Source organism: Sycon ciliatum, chromosome 8, assembly GCF_964019385.1.
Source record: "Sycon ciliatum chromosome 8, ocSycCili1.1, whole genome shotgun sequence".
Classification (NCBI taxonomy): Eukaryota; Metazoa; Porifera; class Calcarea; order Leucosolenida; family Sycettidae; genus Sycon; species Sycon ciliatum.
Genome location: NC_088650.1, coordinates 4,445,155 through 4,458,060, shown reverse-complemented (window position 1 = coordinate 4,458,060; position 12,906 = coordinate 4,445,155).

Here is a 12,906-nt window from a genome sequence, read left to right as displayed (position 1 = left end):
ATCCACCGACAACAACTCTCAGACTGAACAACACGATGAAAACCCTACTAGCCAGAAGCCTTGTTTGACACAATTTCTTCCAGTTGTTGAGCATGGGACTGTTGAACCTGCCAATGAATCGGACAAACCGTGCTTGGACAAGTGCGCTTCTGACCAAGCCTATTCACCACCCGAGGAACCTGTTCACCAATCGGAGGATAAGTCCCTGTCTGCCTCCCAGGACCTTCGAATCAACAAACTCCTGAGTGATGCCGCTGACCACGACTGGATGAAGAAGTTTGTAGAAGTGCCTCCCCTACGTCGTGGAAAACGCCATGAGTCATCGCCAACCAGTAAATCCACAGAACCTTGCGTGGCAGCTCAAGGAAAGAAGGGAAAGCGGGGAAAAGAGAGTGTTTCTGGATCTCGCTTCAGCAACCTTTCTGTAGAAGCATGAAAACCGTAAGAACTGTTAGAACTATAATGTCTTATTAGTAATGATAGATCATCAGAACACAATTTCTTTAGCTGTATTTTTCCTCTCCAAGTTAACTACTAGTGTACACAGTCGACATCTCTCCCCTGGGGCTGGCGCTGACATCCCAGGTCCCAGTGCTCATGGCTCTTGTACCCAGAATAACCCTTCTGCCTCTGCCGCCCCTGCTCACCAAATTACCCCACTGACACAGTCCTTCATAAGACTGGGCTTTTTGAATGTTTGTAGTCTTCGAAACAAAGTAGCTGAGGTCGCCGATATCCTACAGCAATACAACTTTGACATATTTGGTGTCGCAGAAACCTGGCTTGATAGCTCAACGTCAGACAGTGATATTGATATACATGTATCAGGTTTCTGTGTGATACAGCACGATCGTCCTGTGCGCAGAGGTGGCGGTGTATGCTTTTATTTCCGTTCCGGACTTCAGGTAAAACCGCGCCCAGAGCTTTCCGACGCTAACATTGAATCGTCCTGCATCGAATTCAAAGGGCGACGAAGGCGACAACTAGTTGGGTGCTTTTATCGGCCACCTGACGAGCCCATCTTGTACTGGCAGAATTTTGAAGAGCAGTTGCACAGGGCTTTCGTGGACAACCCAAGCATCACAGTCATTGGCGATTTTAACGTTAATGTTTCAACCCCCTACCAACCTTGTCCTATAGCCCGGAAATTTCTCGAACTTTGCAACTGCTACGGCCTCACTAATCACGTTCATGCTCCGACTCGTATCTCACCGGCGTGCCCATCTGGTACAACTATCGATCGCATTCTTTTAGCTAGTCAAGACATCAGTGAGTGCCACGTCCTGCCTTTGACCATTAGCGACCACTTTGGGATTGGGGCTAACCAGCACCTTCAGGTTTCTCGCAGCGTGTCACCTCAGGCAGTAGAGCGGGTCCGAGCTCAGAGAAATACTCGGTCGGTGAACATCTGCGAATTCCGTCGGGATGTCAGCTCCGCAGGGCTGGATGATTTTACTAACACGCGGGATGTGGACACCATGTGGGCGTCGTGGCACACCAAGTTCTTGGCTGTCGTGGACAAGCATGCACCCATCCGGTATGTATCCTCCAATCGCAAATCCCCTTTACATCATATATAACCCTGTGCAGTACGAATAAAGATCATTCTTTTCCTCAACCCGCAGTAGCCGGTTACACTGGTAGCAGAGAGGATGATTTCCATCGACCTGACTACCTAGTACTGGCCTTCCGCTCCTGCTGACTGTCATCGCCGTGACAGCGTACCTGGCTCTACAAGAGTTGCGACGACTCGTGGCCGCCATCACTCCAACTCCTGCAAGACCATTTCAAGTTCCATCCAGCCCAGGGCTAAGCACCAGAGAACACCCTCGCGATAATATTACCAAGCGCCATGTCAAGGAGCCCCCAGCATTTCACGGTGAGGCAGATTTGTTTCGGGAGTGGGTATTTAGCATGGACTTAGCTATAAAAGCCATAGGATTTGCGACAAAGGAGGAAGAAGTTACTTATGTCTCGAGTTTTCTTGTGGGCAATGCCCGCCTATGGCTTATTTCGAACATGGAGGCTGGGGAACACTACATCAACTGGCCCACGCTAAGGGATGCACTAGGAAGTGTGTATGGCCCGCATTTCAGCAATGAGCAAAATCGGTTGAATTTAGTTAGTGCTCGTCAGAAGGACACCGTTGCATCATTTATCACTGACTTTAATCGTCTCAGCCTGCAGGTACCTGAGTTAGACGAACACTCGCGCGCCCTGCTGTTTGTCAACGGACTCGGGGGCCATTTGAGGCGTGAAGTACTTAAGGAGCATCCGACAACACTGTCGAAGGCTATACAAACAGCACTGACCGTAACGGCCGAGAATCGACACCAACCAGATGGCATAGCTGCAGGATCGCCAAATATCCGAAGACCAACCAGACTATCGTCAGAAGACCGTAATCGCTTGATGAGTGCTGGCAGATGTTTCGCTTGCCGACAGCAGGGACATTTAGCCCGAGATTGCCCGCGAGTTCACCACCACCCAAACGCTGGACGCCAGTGACAGCGGTGCGATCACTGGCGCTGAGAAGAGCACCACCCTGTCCCACTGCCGCTCCAATCGCCACGAAGAATCGCTTCAGTGACTTATTGGTTGACGAAATCGATTGCGGAGAAGATGAGCCTGCCGCGGATGTTGCTGCTGCTACCGCTACTAGTTGTGTTGATTCCAAAAACATGTTAAGAAGAGCCGCGAAGCGCACGTCGGCAGTGTCGTCGCTGAAAAAGAGAACGAGCTACTACAGGTGGAAGACAAACTGTACGGCCGTCCAGCGACAGTGTTGATCGACTGTGGATCAACCCACGACTTCATTTGTGAGGTGTTCGTCCGAAGACACAAGGTGCCAACAGAGTTGGGATCAGAATTACTGAAAGTCACATTAGCGGATGGAAAAACGAGCTCACACGCTATGGAGACCACGAACGCCATAGATGTTGTTGTCAGCGACTCCAAGGAGAAACAGCAGTTTACCGTCTTTCCCCTCGCCCGCTACGACGCGATATTGGGCAAGCCCTGGTTGACTAGGAACAACCCACGAATCAATTTCCGGACCAACGAAATAATCGTGGACGGGAATGGCCTGCCAAGTGCACCTTCTCAGGACAAGGACGGAGACTCGCAAATCGAAAACATGTTCATTTCTGGCTGTCAGGCTAGTCATGCGCTCAGAAACGGCGAACAAGGATTCCTAGCATGGGTCACAGCTGAGGACGAGTCCGGTCTTGATCCACCTCTGAGTATCCCCAACTCTAACAATCCCGAAGTTGCTGACTTGCTCCGTGAGTATTCCGATGTCTTTCCTGACGAACTGCCGGACGCACTTGATTGATTTTATTTTACTGCGCAAGTTCAAACGGGTTCCTGGCCCAGTTATATGAAAGCGAAGGGTAGAATTTGCCAAAATCCTAATGAGCAACAGCATAGGCAATATTATCATAGAAGTGGAGTACCATGCGAGCGAGAATACTGAGAAGAAAGGAACATGTCAAAGCCTGACGAAACACAACCTATTTCAGGCATACATAAGGAAGGCAGGCTAGCTTAAAATCTTGCAATCTGGATACGGTGCGCACCTCTCTAGGCAAACTGTTCCACAGCAATGCTCCTGCGGTGGCGAATCTCGTTTGGCCACACCGAGATTCGCCACCGCAGGAGCATTGCTGTGGAACAGTTTGCCTAGAGAGGTGCCCACCGTATCCAGATTGCAAGATTTTAAGCTAGCCTGCCTTCCTTATGTATGCCTGAAATAGGTTGTGTTTCGTCAGGCTTTGACATGTTCCTTTCTTCTCAGTATTCTCGCTCGCATAGTACTCCACTTCTATGATAATATTGCCTATGCTGTTGCTCATTTGGATTTTGGTAAATTCTACCCTTCGCTTTCATATAACTGGGCCAGGAACCCGTTTGAACTTGCGAAGTAAAATAAAATCAATCAAGTGCGTCCGGCACTTCCACCTGAAAGATCCGTAGATCATGAGATTCGGCTTGAAGAGGGTGCACCGCCGCCGTCACGTCCAGCCTATCCGGTCTCCCCAAGCCGGAAATGGACGAGTTGAAGTCGCAACTGGAGCAACTACTCGCAAGCTCGATTTAAGATCAGGGTACAATCAGATCCGTATTCAGAAGAACGATGTCGAGAAAACGGCCATCAATACACCGTTTGGGCACTATCAATTCCGGGTAATGGGTTTCGGCCTGACTAACGCACCGGCCACATTTCAGGCTCTGATGAACAGTATACTCCGCCCGTACTTACGAGATTTTGTAGTTGTGTTTCTGGATGACATTCTCATATTCAGCTGATCGTGGTCAGAGCATCTAAGCCATGTGCGGACGGTGCTGGACGTGCTCAGGAAGAACCAATTGCTCTGCAAGTTATCGAAGTGCGAATTCGGCGCTTCGGAAGTTCTGTTCTTGGGGCATTGCATCAACGGCTCTCATATTTCACCTGACCCGAAGAAGGTGAACGCTGTTCGGACGTGGCCCAGTCCATCGAGCATCACTGAGGTGAGACAGTTCTTAGGCTTCACGAACTATTTTAGACGATTCATAGACCACTATTCGTCTATAGCTAAGCCCCTTGAAGAGATCACTGGAAAGCACGCACGATTCGAATGGGACGATTCCAAGCAAGGGGCGTTTTTGGCCTTGAAGAATGCTTTACTGAATGCGCCAGTATTAAAGCTTCCAGATGTAGACAAGCCATTCAGAGTGGTTACGGACGCAAGTGATTTTGCGATAGCAGGCGTTCTCCTCCAAGAAGATGATAACGAGGATTGGCACCCCGTAGCATACACTAGCCGCAAATTATCATCTGCAGAGAGAAACTACACAGCGGCAGAGAGAGAGACCCTTGCAGTCGTATTCTCGCTCAAATGCTGGAGAATTTACCTGTTCAATAAATTTGAGCTCCTAACTGACAATATGGCAGTGGTTCACTTGAGAACCAAACCCCACCTTACTAAACGCGAGGCCAGGTGGGTGGAGTTTTTGGAAGATTATCAATATTCTGTTCACCACAAGCCAGGACGAGAGAACGTCGCAGATCCACTATCACGTGCCCAGATTTGCACAGGGCATGCCAGGATGAGATTCTATCTAGCATTAACAAGCCCACCCCAACAGCCAACGTAAATGCCATCGAGTATGCACTGCAGATTAACGACCAGCTGGCGACAACGATTTCGAATGCATATTCGCATGACAAGGATCTCTCACCTATTATCGAAAGAATGCAACATTCCAGTCCAGATAATATGCATGACCAATACTATTGGGATGAGCAAATGCATCTTTTATACCTTCGAGGAACCCCTAATAACCGTCTCTGTATACCGAATTGCAGTATGCGTTTGCAGCTTATCCAGGAGTATCATGATTGTGCAACTGCTGGTCACTCGGGTCGCGACCGCACCTACTTTCGTTTAGCACGATACTTTTACTGGCCAAGAATGGGACTTGATATTAAGAAGTTTGTTAAGTCTTGCGGAGTGTGCCAACACACCTAGGGCAGCCAGCAGCGTTCTGGTTTTCTGCAATCCCTCCCCATTCCTGACCAGCCTTGGAAGGACATTTCAATGGACTTCATCATGGGGCTCCCTCTCACCCCCAGAGGCTATGATGCCATTTATACATTTGTAAACCGCCTCACCAAGTGTGTTCACTTGGTTCCTACCCACTCCACAATTGATGCCCGCGGTAGTGCTGAACTTTACATTCAGAATGTATTCCGACTTCATGGTTTGAGTTCCACAATTGTATCAGATAGAGATCCTAGATTTACTGCCAACTTGTTTCAAGAAATCATGAAACAGCTAGGAACTAAGCTTTCTTTCAGCACAGCAAACCATCCTCAGACGGATGGGCTCACAGAACGTGTTAATAGGCAAGTAGAAGATGTTCTACGAGCTTTTGTCAATCATAAACAGGACAATTGGGACACCCTTTTTCCGTTGTGTGAGTTTTCCATTAACAGTTCCCAACAATCATCTATTGCTAACACTCCTTTCTGCTTGAATTATGGATTTAATCCTCGGTCCCCACCTGAATTTATTTTACGGGGAGGGGAGAGTTCTGCCTCTGTTGATTGGCTCCAGCAACAACGTGATGCATTAGACATTGCCCGTGATGCCTCGGTGGCCGCTCAAGCACGCCAGGCGCTGTACGCAGACCGTGGAAGGGTTCCCAGCCAGTTCAAGGTTGGTGATATGGTGCTTGCTTATAAGTACTTCTTGCTAACGCCAGAGGCCCGTCTTCAACCGTCCCGGAAGCTGCGGCCAAGGTGGTTTGGGCCCTACCGCGTGCAGGCAAAGATTGGCTCAAACGCATATTGTTTGGAGCTTCCTCGCACGATTCGTTGCCATCCCGTCTTCAACATTACTGCCTTGCGGCGGTATGAGGAAAACGCTATTCCTGGCAGAGAGCAACCTCCACCACCATCATTCACTGACCTCGATGGAAACACACGGTTCATGGTCGAAGAAATTCTGGATCACCGAGAACGTAGGGGACAGCGAGAGTACCTGGTCCATTGGCAGGGCTATCCTGTCGACGAAGCTACATGGGAACCCGCAGCTAATTTGCGCGATGAGTCTGGCAGAGACATTGTGTTTTTAAGACGTTATTTAAATTCAAGGAATCTTCACTGATATTGCAGCTGAGTTAACTTCTGGAATTCCATTGCACTGCATTCTGTGTAATTTTCCTCGCGATTTGACTGTTGGGTTCTCAACTTATTCCGCTTATCCACATGCAGATTTAGCTACTTGAGTTGCTCGTAGAACCCTATGCTTGCTTTTAGGAGAGTGGGATGGTGTAACAGTGTTACCTGCTGTTCACACTCTTATCCCCTCTATCCACGGCCCTTCGGCCTATCACCTACCATCCCGCCTATCTAGTTGACACCTTTACATCATATATAACCCTGTGCAGTAGGAATAAAGATCATTCTTTTCCTCAACCCGCAGTAGCCGGTTACACCATCCGCCCTGGTCCGACGGAGAGCTCCACAAGCTCAACCAACGTAAGAACCAGCTACATCGACGGTGGCTACGCGATAAGGGAAACCAGAATCTTCACGTACAGTTGAAGCAAGCCCGATCAAGCGCCAGAAATGCCTATCGCCGAAAGCGCAACGATTTCTTCCGAGCGCAATGTGCCGCGTCCAGTCAGAACCCGCGTAAGCTCTGGAACGTCATGAACTCCGTTACGAACAGGAAGAGAGTACGTGTGGAGCCTACTTGCTCCATTGAAGAAGTTTCGTCAGTCTTCCAGGCAGTAGTAACAGACAATGCCCGTCCTCACAGCATCCCGCTACCGCAAGGTCCACAGCCTCAGACTGCAATGTCAGAATTGCCGCAAGTGTCTTTTGGCGAAGTAGAACGGCTTCTCCGACAAATCAATCCTGCCAAAGCAACAGGAAGCGACGGGATACTTGGTCACCTTCTGAAGTGCTGTGCCGATATCCTAGCTGCGTCCGTGGCCATGTTGTTTAATGCCTCGCTTGTCAATGGCACTGTCCCCACAGCCTTCAAACTCGCACACGTTATCCCGCTGTTCAAAGCTGGGGACCCGTCTACTCCCACTAACTTCCGTCCAGTGTCCCTACTTCCCATATTGTCAAAACTCTTGGAGAAAGTTGTACCAAAGAAGCTAGCCCAGTTTCTGGACATATCTGGTACCCTCCCCACGACTCAGTTTGCATTCCGCGCAGGCCACTCAACGGAGGATACCCTGGTACTTGTGCTAAATCGTATTCTAATTGCACGGGACAAGCGTTTGTGTACTGGCATATGCCTTCTAGATAAGTCAAAGGCATTCGACAAGATTCGTCATGAACGGCTACTCCAGGACCTATTCGATATCGGCATAACAGGGACAGCCCTAAAGTGGTTTTCCGCCTATCTGTCGGGCCGTACTCAGCGTATCTGTATTGGACGGGATCAGAGTGCCATTTCTGCACCATCCTGTGGCGTGCCACAAGGTCCTGTTCTAGGACCGATCCTTTTCAGTATCTACACCCGCGAAGTTCCAACCATAGCTAACCAGTCTTCATCGGTTCAATTTGCCGATGACATCGCGCTGATCAGCAGCAGCACATCCCTGTACACGGTATCTGCTACGCTATTGGCCTCGGTTTCTGCACTTGCTGACTGGTTACAGACCCGTGGTCTCCTTTTGAATGCAGCCAAGAGCCAAGTGATCCCTGTATACCCCAACAGGCAGCCTCAGCAGCCCCAGCACACGATCAATGTAAACTGTCATGAAACGCCGATTCCTGTCGTTACTGCGGCCAGGTATCTTGGAGTGCTCCTCGACTCGGATCTGTCATGGACGCCCCATGTTGATCGCTGCACCGCTCCACTGGCCCAGAGGATCGGAGCACTATGGAGGTTGCGTCGCTGCTTGACTCATCAGAGCCGAGTTCTCTACTTTAAAGCGATCATCATGTCTGACCTCATGTACGGATCCAATGCGTTTTCCCCACTTCTTACTGCCAACCAATTGGGTCTGCTACAAGTCATGCAGAATTGGGCGGCAAGGGCGGTTTTCGGACTCTCGCATCACACCTCCGCGCGTACCTTCCTGCTGAAATTGGCACCTACAGAGTATCCGAGATATTCAGGCAGAAGTTCATCGTTCTTGTCTGGAGGTCTCGGAATGGGCACGCAGGTTCTGAACTTCTGATCTGCAAGCCCTCCTAGTTCCTTCGTCAGCTGGCCCAACTAGGTTGCACTCCACCATGGGTCTGCGCCAACCGCCAGTTTGCACCAGGTTCGGCAAGGGTTGCCTCGCGTTCCGGGGCGCCCAGCTGTGGAACACCTTACCCAGCGATATACGTGCCATCTCCACGCTCCGCCAGTTCCGCGCCAGCCTGATCCCGCACACACTTAGTACCTAGAGTAGCAAACGTCCTGTTTGATGATCAGCTGGCTTAGTTTTTCTCCACCTCTATCCTTATTACATCAGTCCCCAATTTCATTTATTACTGCTTTCTATCTGCATTCGCCACCTTTTCATTGGGCAGATCTGCTCGTTTGGTTTGCGAATTAAAATAAACACAACAACAAGATGCACGTTATTTCTGACATGACGCGAAAGTTCAGCTCGCGTTATTTGGCTCGCACGTCGAAAAATCAACGCGAGTGACCTGCTGCTCCACGGGTGTTTGCAGTGCATGAACTCTGATCTAAAAATGCGTACGCATTTGGATCTACCGTACATTTCCTCGTGTTTTGGGCGTCTTTGTGGTCCACTTTCACGGCAATAAAAGTAAAAAGTAAAAAGTAAATTATCGTGTCCGTTCCCGAAGGGAACTCACGACGGCCGCTAACACCCGGTAAACCCTAGCGGCAGAAGCAGCGCCTAAAGTGTCCTCCGGTTCGGCGGCATAGCGCTTGCCTAGATTCCAAATGTTTGGCAATATGAGCGATGGATTCGGCCAGCAAAGCAGACTGCACTATCCATGTTCCTGGACACCTCTCTCGTTAACTTCCTCCTCGCGCAGCATCTATGAAACAGCTCTCAGCCCAGGTATACGTCATAGAGTCACAGAGACGTAAAGGCCATGGTAAATGGCAAGTATATGTCTCGCCATACCATTGTATGGCTGGCCCAGCTGCTGATGTTATTGTACCAAGAACGTCTTTATGTAGGCCAAAGCCCCTACTGTATGGTCAGGGCATCGACTCGGTAGGTACCAAATGGCCCCCTGAACCCAGCCATTCTTCGTGCCCTTCAGACCACTGCGATAACCACACAACTGAGTGCAAGGTTAAGACGAGATATGGCACCGCCGTGTCCCAAGCCTCCACCTGTTAAAACACACAAGTTACAGAAGCGAAGCACAAACACCACACACAACTGCAGGCCAAAGGAGGTACTGTATTTCTCACCCATCTTGTATGAGCTCAACACAGGAGACTATGGTAAGATCATACCATCCCCCTTTCATGCCACTCAGGAGTTTTCTCACAGTGCGAATTCACATTGTCACTCCAGTCCAATACTATCCCCACCTCATTTATATACTAGTATAGTTATACTTTCTCAACTCTCTGAGACTGCCTACAAAAATAATGATTGTTAATCTGGGCGTTCTCTAGCCCAAGTTTCCGAAAATGCAGTGCCAGGCCGACAGTGTCTTTTAGGCAGGATTCTCTCTCATTCATTGCCTGCAGTCATTCACACCTGCCAAACTGTGCTGCTTCCGCAATCTCTCTCTCTCTCCCTCTCTCTCTCTCACTCATTGCCCGAAGGCATTCGCACCCACCAAACTGTGCCACTTCGGCATTAGCTCTCTCACTCACTGCCCGAAGGCATTCACACCCACCAAATTGTGTCATTTCGGCATTAGCTCTCTCACTCATTGCCCGAAGGCATTCGCACCCACCAAACTGTGCCACTTCCGCAACCGGTGCCACTTCGGCATTAGCTCTCTCACTCATTGCCCGAAGGCATTTCACACCCACCAAACTGTGCCACTTCGGCATTAGCTCTCTCACTCCTTGCCCGAAGGCATTCACACCCACCAAACTGTGCCACTTCGGCAACCTGCGCCACTTCGGCATTAGCTCTCTCACTCATTGCCCGAAGGCATTCACACCCACCAAACTGTGCCACTTCGGCAACCTGCGCCACTTCGGCATTAGCTCTCTCACTCATTGCCCAAAGGCATTCACACCCACTAAACAGTGTCAATTCGGCATTAGCTCTCTCACTCATTGCCCGAAGGCATTCACACCCACCAAACTGTGCCACTTCGGCATTAACTAGCTCTCTCACTCCTTGCCCGAAGGCATTCACACCCACCAAACTGTGCCACTTTGGCATTAGCTCTCTCACTCATTGCCCGAAGGCATTCACACCCACCAAACTGTGCCACTTTGGCATTATCTCTCTCACTCATTTCCTAAAGGCATTCACACCCTTCACACTTCTGAGCCGCACTGGAGCTCTCTTACACTTCACTGACAAGGAAAAGGGGTAAAAATAGGGTACCAGATATCCGGTAATCACCTACACAACTATAGCACACTTTTCAGTGTTTGTTTCATTCAGGCTCCTTATCCCTTATTCACGCTTCCGTAGGTACCCATATACCTTATAAAAGTTTCTTTTCTTTTTCTCTCATGTCCATGGATTATAGTGATGTTACACCATGGGTTTGGCGTAGGGCAAAGCACCGAGAATTACGAGAAACTATAACCCTCACACAGAAGCTGCACGACCCACCAGACCCCTACATCATATTCATCTGCTTGTAAGAAGCTTGCTGCATGGCCTAACCACTCATTCAATGCAAATTGAATAAAAAGAGCCCACGAGTACGATGGAGATGGTTGGCAGTTTTGGAGCTCCTGCTCCGGCCTCCTTTTCTTTTAGGATTGAGAAGGACTGGTCTGCAGACCACTTGTTTTACGCCAAGGCGCTCAAGCAGAGTAAGGTAGATATAAGTCAGGTCTGCCAGGTGGACCTTCAGGGCAAGCCTGGACATTGCGTAGTTACAGTGAAGAGTTCTGCTGAGCGGGAAAAGATACTGGACGCAGGAATCCGGATTTCCGGTAAGCAGGTGCTCTGCGAGATTTCCGGGGTGGACTTAACCCATCTGCATGTGTTTGGGTGCCCTGTCGGGCTTCAAAACAGTAAATTGTGTGCTGCGCTGGGCCAATTCGGCCGAATTGTTGGGTCGCCTCAACAGAAAAAAGTATTGTTTGAGGGATTGGAAATAAGTACTGGCACCCGTGTTCTCAGCCTGGTCCTCCGATCACCAGTTCCATCTACGGTTACCGTAGGTCAGTTGAAACTGCGAGTATGGCACCGTAGCCAACAGCAAACATGTTGGCGCTGCAACAACAGTGGCCACGAGGCTAAAGCATGTCCCAACCGTGGGGCACAGTCTACAGCTTCCCGGCCTCCACAAACGCAGCACCGCAACACAACCGGTACGAGTACAAACCCTCCCCCCAGCGTCAGTACAGCCACTAATACGGGTACGGTGACTACCCAGCCCGCAGAAGCCGCTGCAGAGCCAGCTGTCGTCAGTGTGGAGACAGGTGCAGCTAGCAACGCAGGGCTGAACACTGCCTCAGTCAACAGCTATCGCCAGGCACTTTTAGCCAATGGGACCAGCACTGGCACAACTGATACCAGTAACCATGTGCCGGCTTTCAGTCAACCTGGAGACAAAGAAAAGAGCAGCGGGACAATCCCCTCTCCTGATGAAGAAGGCTTCAGATGTGCAGCAGGCAAACACACCTTCTCCGCCACTGTCTTATCCGGGCGCACTGAACCACCTGCCTCTGCCTTGAACGACCCGCAAATTGCGTGGGCTAAGGAGTATTCAAACCGTGAGCGCAAGAAGCTGGCAGAGAGAGTTGAAGCTGCCCGCAGAGGAAGCCACTGAGTAAGTACTCGTTGAAAACTGTCCACATTCTATGAACCCAGCCCATCTATTGCTCTATTTGTATATACCGTTTTCTTCTGTAAATTATCTCCTCCTGAACACTCATGCCGCTGAACCCTCTTGCCAAACCCTTCTCCCCTAGGAATCCTGCCACTCCGCATGCACAGTCACCCTCAGTACACCCTCCACCTACCCAGACCGCAGCGCCTCTCAAGATCGGCGCCATAAACATATGTAGCCTACGGTACAAGCGTGCAGAAGTAGCTGCCCTCATCCGCGACCGCAGCTACGATGTCTTGGGTATCTCGGAGACGTGGCTGAGTCCCGAAATTGCAGACGGAGAACTTAGTATCCATGGTTACAATTTACACCGTAATGACAGGCACGGCCGGATGGGTGGTGGGGTCTGCTTTTATTACCACCAAGACCTTCCTATTCGAGCCCGTTCTGACCTTCATTCCGACAAGATCGAGTCTGCTTGGTTGGAAATAAAAGGT